Source organism: Mirounga leonina, unplaced genomic scaffold (assembly GCF_011800145.1).
Source record: "Mirounga leonina isolate KUSES-001 unplaced genomic scaffold, KU_Mleo_1.0 Mir_151, whole genome shotgun sequence".
NCBI classification, from domain to species: Eukaryota; Metazoa; Chordata; class Mammalia; order Carnivora; family Phocidae; genus Mirounga; species Mirounga leonina.
The window spans coordinates 95,982,199-96,000,786 of record NW_023270377.1 but is presented as its reverse complement, the minus strand read 5'-3'; the positions used below and the strand labels follow the sequence as shown (position 1 = coordinate 96,000,786).

Sequence of the window (18,588 nt, the reverse complement as noted above, 5' to 3'; positions counted from 1 at the left end):
AGGGGGAAGCATAACTTTAGTATGGGTAGGAATTTTTTCCTTTAAAAAAGGACAAATATTGCTTTTTAAAGTGAGCTAGCTAGCTACATAGATTAAAAAGTGTTTCTTAACTTAGAACCCAAAATATAGTCTAAATGGACTACCATTATCAAAAGATTACAATATACTAATACACATTACACATTTAAACATATATTGCACAGTTCAGAAGGCATCTCTAGAAACTTTAATACCTTAAGTCAGACTGTGAGAACATCAGTTTTTGTTAAGTCACTGACCACCATAGTAGTGAACTGGATGGTTGGGCAGGATGTGTATGGACATAGTGGAAAAAAAATTTATTGAATAAAATTAGGATAGCTTCTGTAGTTTTTCTTTCTTCCTAACCTACTTTATTTCTCTCTCTTTCTGTCTCCTTTCCAATATTTATTGCACACCTATAAAAGTCAAACCATATGAAATAATTGACCTGTTTTTGATGTAGAATAAAATCCATTCCCTATGATTCGATCTCATAAACTTTAGACAATCTCTATTGTACTCCTATATGGTGAACATTATTACTCCATTTCTCTCTCTTTCTTTCACTTTCTCTCTCCCTCACACACACACACACACACACACACACATTGAACAAGTTACTTAAACTTCAAAGAATTTATTTTTTTTTACTTTATTAAAATACTGAGTTTATTTCACAAGTATATTTTTGTCTCCCTACCATTTGTTTGTTTCACCACTGCTATTATGACATTCCACATATATCTAAAGCCAAGCAAGGGTAAAATTCCATTTTTAAAAACTAAACAGACATTTTGGACAACACATTTTTGGCAATGGGACCTGGACAATGTTTATCAGACATGGTAGGGAAAGTTCATGCTCTGCATTATAAAAAGGACAGCCAAATATCAACTGTTACATAAATGAAATAATAAAATGGAAAATTTTAACAAACTACCTAAAATATTTCCTTTAAGAGACTTCCTTCACTGCCAGCGATCTTGAATAGCCTCCCAGGTCAGTCATCCTGAAGCAACTCTTCACATAATTGATGAACTTGCCTTCCAAATTAGGAAGAGAGCCACATTTTCTCCATATTTGCTTGCATTTTGGTTTTTATGTCTTCTACAGAACTAGGTTCTTTTGGTGTGTTAGGAGGCTTTGGGGTTTTTTTTTTTTTTTTTTTTTGCTGTTTTTTGAAGGATTCTTCAACTTTTGATCTTAGTGTTAATGGTTTTGAGTCTTTTTAATTCTCGTTTGATTTTTGTGCATTTTTGGCTGGAGTATTATACTTACATTTATTTTTTTAAGATTTTATTTTTATTTATTTGATAGAGAGAGAGCACACACAAGCAGGGATGGAGTGGGAAAGGATCAGAGGGAGAGGGAGAAGCAGGCTCCCCACTGAGCAGGGAGCCCGATGTGAGGCTTGATCCTAGGACCCTGAGATCATGACTGGAGCCAAAGGCAGATGCTTAACCGACTGAGCCACCCAGGCGCCCCTACACTTACATTTATTTACTGAAGCTTTTCCTTTGCTTCCTCATTATCAAAATCATCATCATCATTATCTTCATCATCATCTTTATCAGCTGCAAGTTTATTTTTTTCTGTGGAAACTTGCTACGACTTCCAGGAGCAGATCACTTTCCAGGTATAGCGAGGGGCTTCACATGACTTTGTATCTTCGTCTACAGCCACTAAGCACTGTCCACTAATATGTGCAGACCCTGAACCACACTTAACCATAAGACCAAAGGTGGTGTTATTTCAAAGCCCTGAGGGAAACCACCAGCTGTATGGACATTTTCAAAGTTGCCAGTAGGATGTAATTGGACTGCCTTCATAATTCAATGCCTCTGCTTCAACAATGTGCAATTCAGCCTTTGCACAAACCCCTAACCTGATTGTTTTTAAAGAAAACAGGTGTTCGGGCGCCTGGGTGGCTCAGTTGGTTAAGCGACTGCCTTCGGCTCAGGTCATGATCCTGGAGTCCCGGGATCGAGTCCCGCATCGGGCTCCCTGCTCGGCAGGGAGTCTGCTTCTCCCTCTGACCCTCTTCCCTCTCATGCTCTCTGTCTCTCATTCTCTCTGTCTCAAATAAATAAATGAAATCTTTAAAAAAAAAAAAAGAAAAAGAAAATATTTAATTAAAAAAAAAGAAAACAGGTGTTCATTTTCATTATTATCCACTTTAAAGTGATAATCTTTGTTGGCTTTTATTTCAAAACAGTTCTTGGGGCTGGAAGTCCAAGACCAAAGTGTCCGCATGGGCGAGTGAGGGCCCTCCTCCAGGGTGCAGACTTTTCCTTGTATCCTCACATGGTGGAAGAAGCTTCCACCTCAAAGAAGGTAAATTTCTTGTATAAGAATATACAGCCAGTCAGTGCTAGAACCCACATTAGAATGGGAAGCCTGTTTGACACCAAATTACAAATATTTTACCTTATTTAATGCTGTGTGTTTATTTCATAAGTAGTTTGTATTTCTTCGTATTATTGCAGATTATCACTATTTTTTTTTTAAATCAATCACTCATTCTTTGTTCATTCACCATTAATTGAAAGCTTTGTAGTGGTATGCCGGTAAGTGTTTAATAATCTGCTCTCTGGGGAAAAGTCCTCTCCCTGCCTAATTCTATGTTATAAATGCTCCCACCATGCCTTATATCAAGCTACCAAGGCAACACCAGCCTGTACAATTTCTGAAAAATCTAACAATCAGCTCTCACACATCAGCATGAGTAAGACCAAGCACACACAGATCGCTTTCCATATACCAGTATGTTCCATATACCACTTTGTTTGGCATTATGGAAAAAAAAAATAAAGTGGTTTTTGCCTCTAGATAATCTAGGATCTAGTAAAAGAAAATGATAATCAACAACACAAATGATAACTTCTGGAAAAATAGAACATTTTAAAGTCTATTATCCTCTTGATTTTCTCATCTTTTAGATGACTATTTATAATACTGTTACCAGTTGAAAGTTATTTTAATCCCTCTCAAAACCATAATATAGGTAATTAAAATTCGCCCTAGAGTTTAGCCAGAAAAAAACTGTAAATCAAATCTACTTCAAAGCCCTTTATTCATTTCATTTCCAGTGAACAAAAATTCCTTAATGTTATTTCACCTTGTATCCTCCCTAGTGTGACTTTTACTAGCTCTATAATGAATTAGAATGGAAGTAAATAGTAGTAAGTACCCATGTTACATGTGATAATTACTATAATCATACCATCATCATTCTCTGTATTGATGTATTTTTCCTACAACACATCAAGAAAATTATGTACTTCTAAGATGATGAATGACTTGCAACAACAATTCAGACAGGTATTATGATGACAGGTAATAGGATAAACACAATTTTCCCTTGAAATAGAAACACCACGTGGTCTGTATGTTGGCATGTGTAGATTTTGTGCTTAAAGACACTCTTTAAATTTTGCAGACATTAAATGGGAGCTGTGATTAGGGTAAGCCTAATGACATTGACAAAGGGAGATGCTTTAACATGGTTTCTCCCTGAAACACTCTATGTACTTCATAATTTTAAAAAATGGTCCTTTTTATGTGAGAAAGCCTGTTTCATATGCCAAAAATGTTGATGACTTAAAGGCAGAGTAAGTGAAAAATTACTAAATAATTTTAAATGTTATTTTTTAAAAGATTTATTTATTTATTTATTTATTTATTTATTTATTTATTTATTTGGAAAGAGTGCATGATGCGGGGAGGAAGCAGAGGGAGAGAGAGAGAGAATCTCCAGCAGACTCCGTGCTGAGCAGAGAGAACGATGTGGGCTTCCATCCCAGGACCCTGAGATCATGCCCTGAGCCAAAACCAAAAGCCACCAGGTGCCCCTAAATATGTGATTTTAAGTACTTGAACTAAATTATTCTCTTGTGTAGGTAGTAAGCAGAAGAAAGGATTTTATAAAATCTTTCAAGTGAAAATTGCTATTCATTATTATAGTGCCAACAACTCAACACTGAATCTGACACTCTGTAATATGAGAGAGACAAAGTTTCTACAGAAAGATGCAACTTATTTATTGATATAAGACCATCTTTCCATCCACAATACCAAAGTGCCCTTTAGCAGAAACATTTATTATCAGGCTGCTAGAAATATATATGTACACCAATTACTATGCTGAACAACTGGTCTTAAACATGTGTATTACTGGTTTTTAAAAATTACACAAATTTTGCTTGCCTATGCATTTATTTTAAAGTATTACGGTAATCAGAAGAGTTTTTGATACTGTTTTTGTCTCAAGGACAGTTACTAGGAATCCAACTGTCACACTGGAATCTGAAAAATTTTCAGTATTATAAATTAATCTGAATTTTAAAAATGGTAATCATTTAGGTGATTAGTAGGACAGTTATGACCAGAAAATGAATGCAATCTTGATGTTTTTTCAACAAATGTGTCTTGAGCTATTTACTGTTTTAAATCACACTAAGTGGATGTTTATATATAAGGAATAAGACTTGACCTTGTCCTAGACAGAGCCTTATACAATACAGAAAAATAAGCAAATATTTATAAGAGAACATGATGATGATTCATTGCATGTAGCTATAACCTGAGATAAATACATGGGGGAGAGAGTAGGTAATGAAAGGCATGACTTTTGAAACTTGAAACATAATAAGATTTCTATCAGAGAAGAGTGGAATGGTCATTCAATACAGAAACAAGAGGTCAGCCAATATTCTCTCTGCTATTAAAGGTCCAGTTTTCAGTTTTGGGGCACAGATTTATAATTGAGCATTTCTGTGATGGGTCATATTCTTTCAATCTTCTTTTTATGTAACTTCATGTAGGTTGAATTTTTTGTATATTTTTTTAAGATTTTATTTATTGGGAGAGAGAGAGCATGTGCAGGGAGGAGGGGCAGAGGGAGAGGGAGAAGCAGACTCCTCGCTGAGCAGGGAGCCCAATTTGGGGCTCAATCCCAGGATCTGGGATCAGGATGTGAGCTGAAGGCAGATGCTTAACCGACTGAGCCACCCAGGCACCATGAATTTTTTTTTAATTTTTAATTTTTTGTATAATTTACTCAATATTAAAACAAAAAGCTTCTATCCTAGTGATCTGTCATTTACTTTCACACATATGGGGGGGGGGGAAGCTATGCTCCATAGCAAAATACATTAGCTCTGCCCATACCAACAACTGGTGGTGGGAATCATGAGCAAACATCACGTTTTGCTGAGTTTGGGTTTAATTTTGAAGTATTCAACTCATGTTGTTATTCCTATGACATCCAGCAACTACAAAAGCATTAAGGATATTTTAAGAATATATATGAAGAGCATAATTATTATGGAAATGAAAGTTGAGATAATGAAATTGGAAAGTAATGAAATTGACAAACATTTTACATATGTATCAGATAAATCATTTGTGAGTGGCAGTAATTCAGAAAATCTGGTGGTGACTCATGCACAGGCTAACCACATGTCCAGGTTTGGGACAGGTCCAATTTAGAGGTGTTGACTTTCTTATTTGGCATGTGTTCCAGAATTTTCATTTTTAAACAATGTTATTTTTTAAATAGTTGAATTCAAATGATCTGGTATAGATTTGGGAGTTCTCCACCTCATACTGTGAGTTTCTGCTGTGATCTCTTTTAGTGCATGAGGTATTTAGTCTCATGGAACAGAGTTCTCACTTTAACTGGCAGTTAAGTGTAAAGACAAACATCAATACCTTCTTTTCCCAACCCTTTTCAAATGCAACATTAACTTAATTCTTTCAGGCATAGTTGCTGGGCTCTTGTTGATAAAATGAAGCACACTCAGAAATGCAGCAAATCTCTTGTGGAGTGGGGAGAATTTGGCCCTGCCCCTTGAGGACTCTCTTGGTGCACCATCTACTTTTGCCATGGTCATAACCAGTCCCATTGTCCTGAGAAGTTCAAGCCACCAAGATGTCAGTCCCCAAGGCTGTGGAAAATGTAGGAAATACTGGAAGGGCATATGTAAAATTTGAGAGGGGAATAGAAGCCAAGAAGTCCTGCCTTAGCAAGTGAGAGAGTATTCTGATGTCTGTTGCCACAATGGTTGTTTCCTTGTTTTGTGGCATAAAATTAAAACTTAGTTTATTTTTTATTTCACAATAAACCATTTTAGGAGCAACAAATGAAAAAAGTACATGTTTAATGAAAATTTAATGATTAGATTCCTGCTTCTCAAGAAAGTTGATAATGTAACAATCACAAAATGTCATCATTCACTATCCACCATAGGAATTGTAGCAATATCACTGATCTTATTAAAACTGGAAAACTCAAGTCTTAAAAAGCACCTCCATGGCCTTCAAATGCTATAGTTAATTTAAGATGCCTATACTGGAAAATAAGGATTTAATACATACAGCAACAAAAGATGTATTTATATAACATTCTATGCAATGTGACTCTTTGATTAGATCAAATTACTATTCTTCTAAATTAATCTTGCTCACTTTTAACTCCAACTTTTCATGTGTAAGAATAAAATATAAAGTGATAGCTGTTAATTTATTATCTTGAATAACAGAAGAACTCTGGAATTAGTTAAATAAGTCTAGTTTTATATCAATATCGTTAGACTCATCAAACAGAAAGTTAATTCCTGTAGTGGTTCCATTTTTTTGTCGTTGCTTCTGTCAATTCATGGAATCAAAGTAGAGCTGTAAAAAATTTATTATGTTTGTATTAGGGTTCTCTAGAGAAACAGAACCAAAAATAGAGAAACAGAACCAAAAGATATATATTCATCTATTTATCTATCTATATACATATATATATAGAGAGAGAGAGATTTTAAGAAACTGACTCATAATTAGGAGTTTAGCATATGTAAAAAAAGTACATTCTCAATTAAAAATATTATGGTCTACAAAGATAGTCGATTGAAGATGTCAACAATCTCAAATTTATTAACCACAAAATGCAACTTTGAAAATTACATATTTTTGATTTCATATTTTTATGAAAAATAATTTATATAAGCCCCTATCACAAATGAATATGCATTCTTCAGAAATATACTAGCAATGTAGTACGAAACCGATACAAATAAGATTTTGATTAAAGTATGAAAATGTGTACTAAGAATAATTAAACTGTGAATGCTACTTTTTTACTATCCAGATAATCAATATAAAGTAGGATTATTTTTGCTTTAATAAAATGCATATGCTACTTTTATTTTTTGAAATAATTTTATTTCTGAAAATAGTTTTTGAATATAATTATATAGGTCTACAAAACCAATAAATCCATTGTATTGGTCAATATTAAAAATTATGGAATTTAATTATTTTAATACGCTTTTTACTTTTACAAATGACCCTATTTGGTTCATGAATGATATGGCCACATACTGTGTGAAGAACTCTACCTCTAAACTAAAAATCATTAGTGCCAGACTATGCTAAATGACAAAATAAGTTAAAAAAAAAAGTCGAAGTTTTACCTCCAGGATTGTTAATTATATCCAATGTCTTTTTTTTTTTTAAAGATTTTATTTATTTATTTGACAGAGAGAGACACAGTGAGAGAGCGAGCACAAACAGGGGAAGTGGGAGAGGGAGAAGCAGGCTTCCCGCTGAGCAGGGAGCCCGATGTGGGGCTCGATCCCAGGACCCTGGGATCATGACCTGAGTCAAAGGCAGACGCTTAACGACTGAGCCACCCATGCACCCCCTATCCAATGTCTTATTAGCATACTGATAATTCAGGAAAAGTTTGGAAATTAATTTCAGAATAATAAGCACAAGGACTGAATTGTTGCTTGAACTTCTTCTAACCATAAATATATTTTTATTGGTATTCTTAATAATAGTTCCTAGTTTCTATGAAAATATATTATCTGTCAGGCACTTAAGTGCTTTACCTACCTTTACTCTAGTAACCCCATAAAGTATATACTACTTTTTTTATAAAGATTTATTTATTTTAGAGAGAGAGAGAGTATGCACGTGGGAGAGAGAGAGCTGGGCGGGGGGGGAGCAGAAGGAGAGAACCTCAAGCAGAGTCCCTGCTGAGGAGGGAGCCCTAGCCAGGACTTGATGTCTTGACCCTGAGATCATAACCTGAGCCAAAATCAAGAGTCTGATGCTTAACTGACTGAGCCTTTATCCACGTTTAGAGATAAAGAAAATAAAAGGCTTGGCAGCAATTCCAAGGACACAAACACGGGATCTTTTGATGCAGCCCAGATGTGCATTCTCCCTCTTTAGCATGTTCCTGGGAAATAACGCAACAGAGTGGTAAGCACTGAATGCGGAGTGTCTTTTGCCAAAGATAAACTTATCAAGGTTAGAAGGCTACAAGATGGCAAACACTATGTAAATCCTTAAGCAGGAGAAAACTGTGCATAGCTTTAAAACATCATGGGACCAGCAGGCTTAACCTGCTCTTTATTACTTTGAAAGAACTTTAAACTTACCATGTCTTTTGAGAACCAGCTGTGTCTATGAGTGCAAATGTCTCTATAACATACTGTTCAGTTTTCAGGTATGATTTCATGTGGGATGGAAAGGATTTGAGGTGGTTTTTCCTCTGCTACCTAGATTCATCTGACCTGGAAGGCTAACAAAATTTCCATGTGGGAAAAAGCAAGCTCATGACCAACATTCTGTGTTAGATTGCTAAATCCCCACTGGACTACCTCCCATTGGGCCAAAAGTAATGTTTCGTTCCCTCAAACCTCAAGAAGTCACTGACTACAGGACACAAAAGATAATCAGTATATGCTTATTGAATATTTTTAAAACTCACAACATTGTTTGATAAGAATTTTTGCCCAAGTTTTAGCATGTAGAACATCCTCTGGCAAAGCCATCAGGATGTTTCAGATTTGTACTTACCCCACTGCTACAAGGTGCTCCTGATTAAACTTAGATTGCATTCTTATTAGCACTCACACAATTCAGTCCTTTGTAAAAATGTACGTTTCTATTTGCACTCTTCTTTTCTGAAGTCTTATCTCCTCTCTAGCAGCATTTACTCAATATCCCCTGAGCACTCTTTGAGCAATAATAGTACACAGAATGGGATTTGCCAAGCATGAATATTCCATAAGGATTGCAAGGATTCTGTAGTTCACTGACTCCATTGTCTTTGAAGGCAAATTTCAACATTAATACTGAGTTCTGTTCTTCCTTTGCAGAGCTAAACAATAGTAGTAACCACATACTTTGATGGTAATTTATATTCAGTGAAGAATTATTATTCATATAGGCTCAAAGCTGCCTTACTCATTTGCATTTGTTCTTCCCCTAGACTCTCAAAGCATGTTGAAAGAAGGAGCCTATCCTTCAGGTTCTATCAACTAGAAAGATGTCAACAAGATAAAGAGAAAATTAATTCATGGATGACTTTAATTTAAAAATAAGACAATGACTATAGCTGGACTGGGATGTAGTTGAACATAAGGGTCAGATATTATTTGCCTTTGTATCCTAGTACATAACACAACGCCTGGCATGTAACATTTGTTTGATAAGTAAACATTTGTTGAAAGAAGAAACCATGGGTGGTCAAACTGTACCCATTGGGCTAAATCTGGCCATCCCTTATTTTGTACAGACCCTGAACACACTCGTGCTTGTGTACTTACATAAGGTCTATGGCTACTTTCATGCTACGAAGGCTTCCTGGCCTACAAAGCTAAAACAAATTACTATCTGGCTCTTTATTAAAAAATGTTTTCTAATACCTGCATAGGAGAATGCTTGAAAAATGAAAAAAAAAATCACTAGTCGTCTTTTCCATGAGCATAATTTTATGTAGTTACAATGAAAACATATAGGGGCACCTGGGTGGCTCAGTCCGTTAAGCGTCTGCCTTCAAGTTCAGGTCATGATCCCAGGGTCCTAGATCAAGTCCCACATCGGGCTCCCTGCTCAGGAGGGACTCTGCTTCTCCCTCTCCCTCTGCTGCTCCTCCTGCTTGTGCTCTCCCTCTCTCTCTATCAAATAAATAAATAAATAAAATCTTTAAAAACAAACAAAAAACAATGAAAGCATATACAAAATTCAGTATTTTACTTTTTATTTACTATATCATACACCTACTTTCCATGGTGAGCCCGAGTTAGTATTCTGTTGTGTAGATAGGTTGTATAACCATCCCTCCCCTACCCCAGTTTTCATGGTTGGGGGGATAAGGAGACTCATACACATAAACTGTAACATACTTCCAGCTCTGGCACCCTCTGGTTCTGTCTCCCTTCCACAGCTGTACAATGTTAAAAAACGCTCATTTAATTTTTTAAAAGTTAAAAATACTCACTTATTTAATTCTAACATATCTGAGGGCAGCAGAGCAACCAGATTCTAAATTCTCCTCTTATAGTCAAAACTGAAAGACTCTGGGTCTTTGATGAACACCCATCATACAGCTCCTACTAATAGGTCTAGAGCTTCATGTTTTCATACTCAAAAATAAATAAATAAACAGTTGCCCAAAGAAGCCAAAGTATGTCAACTTCAGAAATAAAATATAATAGGAAATCACAATGTATTTGGCTTTCTTAGCTTTTTACACTTGTAATCTGCTCACTGAAATGTTTATATAAATAGAATATTAACTTTATATTCATGTACTCATTCATACACTTGTAAAAAAAAAAAAAAGCTAAATGCCTAATATGTATCTACCATTAGGCTATGCATTGGAGAGAGAAACACAAGTGAGATGGATATTATACAGATGAAGTGCTTGATGATGAGTTAAACTCTAAATCCTGAAGATAAGTCTCACCAAGTAGTATTATATTTAAAACAAAACTCAGTATCATACAGGCCTACAGAAGCTGTTTTAGTTTTAGTTTAAATGTAATACTTGTTCTGACCTGATCAGCTGTATATTATGAGCTCCAATTATGTTCAAGCTTAGTGGTATGTAGGGTCTTGGACAGAGAGACAGAACCATGAGTTTACTATTGTCATTGGACTGCTTAAGCAAAAATAAATCCCTTAGACTCCATGACAGCCCCCAAGTTTAAAAATATATTACTGTGTGAATAGAATGCAATAACTGTTGTGAGTGAGGGCAGCCGGACCCCACTGCTTCTCCAGTGCATTGGTCTGTTCAAGTCCATCCCAGTGGACAAGCACACGTTCTTGGGATCACAAAGTTTGTATTTCTAGGAATTGCAGCTCGCTAAGAATGCCAGTGCCCCCAGTATCTATATAGATTCCAAACTAATTCCGCTAATCGGGTGACAGGAACAACTTTCTGTCAGGCTGTTTCACACAAGTTTAGTCCTGGCATTCCAAAAGACAGCTGCCTTTCTTTCTTTGACAGACGTGAAGAAGCCATGGGTCACTTCTACCTTTGCTCAGAAGCAAGGAAGTAACAACAGACACAGCACTTTGCATCTGGGGAAGAGTCTTTTTATGTATCTCTTGTAGCAGTTGTGGGCAACAATCTGAAGGAAAAAAATGACGACGAAGAAAAAGCATAAAGGAAAAGAATAAGCTCATATCCCTTTTGGCTGAGATCATGTATGAGTGAGGAGAGGGAAGGACAAGGATGTAGAGAGGCTACCCTTGGATCAGGCTGTTAGGCAGAGGCTCCTGAAAGACAGACCTATTGTCCTATCTCAAACAGTATGACATCCACCTTCTTAACTTTGTGCTGGTTTCTCTGGTCAGTGGAGCCCACTCATAAGGCTATGTCCAACATGGCAAAGCATGCAATATTCAAACACACTACTCAGCATACATTTTCTCTTGTTAGGAAATATACTTTATGAATTTATGGGAAGCCTATGCTATGTTAGGGGAATCCAGACCCCCTCTGTAGCATCCATAGCATCCTTTGTCTACCCTAAGCTACTATTCCTTTTCATCCCCCTAACTGTGCCTGGGACTACAAATGCTGCCAATACAATGACCATTCCCTATTTAGTTATACTCTTGAGTCTCTCAAAGTTGTTATGACCCTTCTGCTAGCTCTACATTTACCCACGTGCTTCTTCAGTGAGAGGAAAGAAAAGGAGTTTAGACTTTCACTTCCACGTGCTGCCTGAGTTCCAGAGACCAGCTCTGAAAGAGCCAGCTGTGGGTGCAAAAAATATAATCAAAATTCAATTTAACATGCTCTGGATTGGCTAACCACAAGAAGAATCTCAAACTTGGTACCCTATGTTTAAAATAATCAAACTGCAAGATTCAACTGTAGAATTTTATCTAATTGCTCCCTGGGATGTTTGCAGATGATATATACTTATGTCTCTCCCCCCAGATTGCCTCTCTTACCTATCTTTAAACTCTCATTAGTAATAACAACTATGATTTATCAAGTGCTTATTTTGTTAAGGATACTATTCTCAGGGCTTTACATGTATTAATTCAGTCCTCAGAGGAAGGTCCTCTCATCATTCCCATTCTACATTTTATGGCATGCAATCTGCAGAGAGATTAAATAAACTGCTCAAGGTCACACAGCTAGTAAGTAGCAGGGCTGTGTAAATCCAGGTAGTGTGGTTCTGGGAAGCCCAAGCTTTTAATGACTAAGTTCCTTTGTTAACCCCTGGCTCATTATGCAGCAGGAATCTTTATTACTGTGCCATTATTTCATTGAGGAAGCAATGTTTTCATGGTGTTGTTGGAACACATGTAGCAAAAATCTTACCACTCTCCACATTTTCATAAAGTACCATGACACTATTGAGCATCCAAATGCCAAGGAGTGCATAGTGAGTTATAAATGCCCTGAATCTCTCTTGTACTTTTATTGTATCAGGCAAAGATTGATTTGCACTACATTTGGGCAACAGAATAAAATATATACATAAAAGAAACAGGAAGCCCTAAATTATTAAGCTAATGAATGTGGGTGAAGTAAGATGTGAGAAGATACTAAAGATGGAGAAATGCTATGTGTTGACTTGTATGGACTCTGAGTCCTTTCAGGGACACTGACTCTCTTCTTTCTTACCATATAAATTATGTGATAATTACCCCCCATACAACTATGGTTTATTTTTCATTGGTGCTTTCATGACATTAACACATATGACCCAATTTGTGGAGTAATTGTCATATCTATTATGTACATATATTATCATATCTCAAGCAAAATCAAATTTGCTATGGGAAACTCCATTTACCTTGTTTCTGCCTCCATTTACCTTGAGACTGTCAGTAATATATCACTCAGTATAGCATCTGATCTAAAGAGAAAGCAAAAAACAAGCAGCCCCGTGTTCTTTCCAGAGTCCCTAGTAGTTAATCATATTCTGATGCAAATCTACTGGAGAATTTTTAAATGCCAAATCAAGCATGACTGGACATCAAAGATTATAAACCTTTGGGGGAAATTCATATTAACATGAGAGAGTGGAAGCCATTCATATTATTTTAGCATTCTAGAACACTCATCTGACTTAAAGAATTTTTTTTTCTTTGAAAGGAAAGATGAATGGGCATGTATCACTTTGGGCAGAATTCTCCAGAAACTATAATATACAAGTACTGCATTTATTTGAAACTTTGTATTTTATTTTAAAGGTCATGGCTGTATAATTCTGACTTCAGCAAGCGGAAATATTTTTCAAAAATGTGGCTTAATTTTATTGTTCATCTTTAAATATTCATTTCATATTTGATGGGCTAGAAATTTGAAATTCAAATGACTACCTTTCCCTTTATTCTTAGCAAAATCATCTAAGAGTGCAGTTCATTTATAACAAAACACAAATAAAATAAACTTCATAAGTTAACAAGAGCTAATTAAAATTATTTGAAAGCCTGTGCTTATAGGTAAGTAAACTGTAAATTGTAGTTGCGTAACTCATATTCTTTAGGAGTGACTTTAGGGAAATTATTCACCTACTAAGTCATTGAATCAGAAAGCTGAAAAGGACCTCCTACAAAACCCTCATGTTACTGATGAGGTTTGGAGGGTTTCCTCAGCAAGTACAAGGGCACTTTCCAAAAAGTTAGAGAGTTAGGAATCAAATCAAGGTCTACTGTCTTCAAGTCCTTTGCAGTTTCTTTTTTTCTTTTTTTAAGATTTTATTTATTTATTTGACAGAGAGAGACCCAGCAAGAGAGGGAATACAAGCAGGGGGAGTGGGAGAGGGAGAAGCAGTCTTCCTGCTGAGCAGGGAGCCCGATGTGGGGCTCGATCCCAGGACCTGGAATCATGACCTGAGCCGAAGGCAGACGCTTAATGACTGAGCCACCCAGGCGCCCCGTCCTTTGCAGTTTCTAAGAAACACTTGGCTAGGCCATACTGGATACTGAGTAAATCTAGATCTCATGTCCAAGATCTAGCCAGGGTACCTTGTCTCAAACCCAAAATCAGGGCAGGTTATAGTGGGTTACTGTGTGGTCACTGATTTTTAGGAAGACACAGTATTCATGAGAATCTCCCTTTCCAGAAGATCTAAGTAGAGGTCAATGAGAAAGCCTAATTATTCTAAAAAACAAACAACAACAACAACAACAAAGACGGCATCATGATTTTTCTCCAGATGACACATGTAGGTGTTAATATGAAGCACATTTGATAGGAAATCTCTTAATATAAATGTAGATTTATTGAAGATGGTGGTCAGGCTGGAAACATGACATAACCTACTCATGTCCTTCTTTTTTTCATTTGTGTATCAGTTCCCTAGAGCTGTTGTAACAAAGTACCACAACCTGAATGATCTAAAAGAGAAACTTATTCTCCCACTATTCTAGAAATCTGAAGCCAAGGTGTTGGTAGGGTCATGTTTTCCCTGAAGGCTCTGAGGGAGAATCTGTTCCATGCTACTTTCTTAGCTACCTGTGGTGGTCACTGGCAGTCCTTGGTGTTACTTGGCTTACACCTGCACCACTTCAATTTTTCCATTTGCACAGGGACTCCTTCCCTGTGTATATGTGTGTTTATGTGGCTCTAAGTTTTCCTCTCCTTATAAGGATACCAGCCATTGGATTTAGGGCCCACCCTAATCCAGTGTAATCTCATTTTTGCTTAATTGTAACTAAAAAGTTCCTGTTTCCAAATAAGGTGGCATTATAGTATTAGAGATTAGGACTTCAACACATCCTTTCTGGGGACCAAATTTAACCCACCAGAGCTCCCAGATTATTATTTTTATTTTATAAAGGGAGCACTGTTACAGGAGACAGTGGATGGATTCTTGGATGACTGCTTTCTGAATCAATCATGTTTGGCCAACTCATAAAAAACAAAAATAGAATATCTGGATCTGATACCAACCCTATTTGGTATGAGAATTTTTTTTAAATTTTTTATTGTTATGTTAATCACCATACATTACATCATTAGTTTTTGATGTAGTGTTCCATGATTCATTGGTTGTGCATAACACCCAGTGCTCCATGCAGAACGTGCCCTCCTTAATACCCATCACCAGGCTAACCCATCCACCCAACCCCCTCCCCTCTGGAACCCTCAGTTTGTTTCTCAGAGTCCACAGTCTCTCATAGTTCGTCTCCCTCTCCGATTTCCCACCTTCATTTTTCCTTTCCTGCTATCTTTTTTTTTTTTAACATATAATGTATTATTTGTTTCAGAGGTACAGATCTGTGATTCAACAGTCCTATACAATTCACCGTGCTCACCATAGCACATACCCTCCCCAGTATCTATCACCCAGCCACCCCATCCCTCCCACCCCCACCACTCCAGCAACCCTGTTTATTTCCTGAGATTAAGAATTCCTCATATCAGTGAGGTCATATGATACATGTCTTTCTCTGATTAACTTATTTCGCTCAGCATAACACCCTCCAGTTCCATCCACGTTGTTGCAAATGGCAAGATCTCATTCCTTTTGATGGCTGCATAATATTCCATTGTATATATATACCACATCTTCTTTATCCATTCTGGTATGAGAATTTTTTAAAACTCAGAAATGAGGCACCATCCCTAATGTATCAGACCATTCATGACTAGTGCAGAGATCAGATAATACTTCCAGGTAAATGGGTCTTTCCAACACCCTTACTACAATTCATTGGAACATTAATTTCTGAATTTTGTGTTTTAAATATTTACTTACTAGAGAATTTTAAACTAGCTATAGTCTCTTTTTTGTCTATTTATCTGAAAGGGACACTGAGACCCTCCTGCTACACAGGACAGAGGCATTCCAAGATGTCTGACACAAATCAGTGTCTGCTCATATTCTAGAAGATTTAATAATTTCATTCAATAGCAGGCACCAACACGAGATGTACATGACACAAGCTATAGGATATATCTGGAGAGTGATGCTCAATTCATCCTCTTATTCCTGTTATAAAAAAGTCTGCTTATCTTTTTCATTTTTTTGTGAGTGATCTGACATCATATATGGGTATATATACATATATGAATATGATAGACTGAAATTTCCTTAAGGTAAGAAAATTGATCCATCTTGATAAACTTTATAGCAATTAGTATAATGTCTTGCACATAACAGAGGCTTAACTAATATTTACAGAATAAATAAATGTATGAGTTTTTAAGCCCAAACTGATTACGCATGAACCAACTTGTGCTTGAATTTCATAAAACACCAAGAAGCTGAACAAATTTTTTACATGCTGATACATCTGAACAAAACATTGCTTAATGAGTTGGTTTCACATATCATGCACAAAGAAATTTTATCAAATTTAGTAACATGTTATTTGGCAAAAATAATATGTTGAATAATAATTATACCTTGCCTTCTCACAATGGGTTATTCCTAACCTATGTATAAAGAACACAATTATTTTTAGGTTATGATTTTAAATTATAGAGAAAAGAAAAAAACTTTGAAAATAATGTATATATAGATCTGACAAGCTGGTTTATTTAACTAAGTGTATAAAAATCCAATAATAGCAACTAATAATTAATATGGCAATATCGCAAGTTATCAAATTAAATTATGACTAGTTAGGAAAAGGTGCACTGAAAAGTTTCCATTTAAAACATATTTGGGGGAAATGCTTATTTCTTGACAAAGTTTAAAGCTGACAAAAATCCTTTTAAAAAAATTAATGACCACAGGGAAAGAAAAAACGAGCATGGAAATAGAAGTAGAATTGCATATATTACAAATTTTCTGATAAAATTTTTATTATATCTTTAGATCTTAACAGGTCTAAGTCTGTGCCTATGAATAATTACCCATAAATTGAAACTACACATTGATCTTCCAGGTCTGGAGGCCTGGTACCAACTCCATGGGCTCTTCAGACCCCTGACTGGTCCAGGTTTACAATCTTCCAATAGGTAGAGTCCTGTTTCCCAAGCTTTTCCACAAAGAGTTTGAGGCAAAAACGATGCTTATATACTTGATTTTATCTTCGTGGGGTTTTTTGTTGTTGTTTGTTGTTTGTTTTTGTTTTGTTTGCTTTAGTTTTTTTGGTTTGCTTAACTGGGTTTGACCACTTAGGCTGAATGACTCTTTGTTCTTAAGTCTTTAATACATTTACCTCTGGAGGGTGTCATTCTGTTCTCAAAGTACAAACGGAATCAAGCTATTAATTAAGCTATTAAATTAAGAAAGTTTGTGTGCCTTTCTTCTCTATTATAATTGTCTACATTCTCATCTACTCATTCCAACCATGCTTCTCCTTAGAGTCTCCCATACCACACACATCCACACACAAACACACTATAATTTTAAACAGAAATGTCTTATTTGCTACATATCCTTATCACCAAGCACAACACCACATAACAGGTATTCAATTACATTTGGTTTCCTTTCTCCATTTGTCAACTATGGAACAATAAATTGCAGGTATTTACTACAAGACTGTTCACTTTCATGGTATCAGTGATAAGCAATTTATGTGAACATTATTTTTCCTTTCTCTTCTCTCTTTACTATTCTTTCTTTTCTTCTGTAAATCACTTTCCCCTGCTTTAAAAATATATGACCCCCTTTCTTTCCTTTTACTGATCTTCTTCCATAAATTTTTAGACAAACTCATTACCTATCTAAATTTTAACAACAGACAGATCCCAAAAGTCAGGGAGAAAATGAGGATTTCTAAGACCCCAGACCAAATCTTAGAGTTATCAAATGATTAATTTTTGACTAGTTCAATTAATTTGAATACTGAGAATGTTTGCTAAAAATTACTCATTTTTAGAATTTCAAAGACATAAATAACACTGAATCACAATATATCTAATTATTCCTTCAATGGAAGTATGCTCCCTATATCAACATATCTTTGTGAAGTCTGCATAAACATAATATTATGTCTTTAAACTTACTAATTCAGACTGCAGAATTTGAGGAAGCCCTGTTTCTGACCACCAAATTTTAACAAGATTCTCTCCTTAACAGAATTATGTCCCGCTCTCAGCAGAGTCAGAAATAATGGAATTGCTCATTAAAAATAATGACATGCCTTTGTAATGAGTCCTGATCTATAGCTTCTGTGAAACACCTTTTCAATGAAAAAAAAAACAAACAATAATTAGATCCCATGGAGGTCTCACCTTGGGATATACAAGGAAACCTCAAAAGCACACTTAATTATGTCAACTGCATACTTTAAGAACAATATTACCAAAATTGACCAGGAAAAGAAGCTACTTTTGATAATGAA

General features: G+C 35.9%; 1 pseudogene; it reads right to left on the bottom strand.

Annotated features, from left to right (window-relative positions):
• Positions 1-989: 989 nt before the first annotated feature.
• Positions 990-2,274, bottom strand: LOC118011690 (annotated as a pseudogene).
• Positions 2,275-18,588: the final 16,314 nt, after the last annotated feature.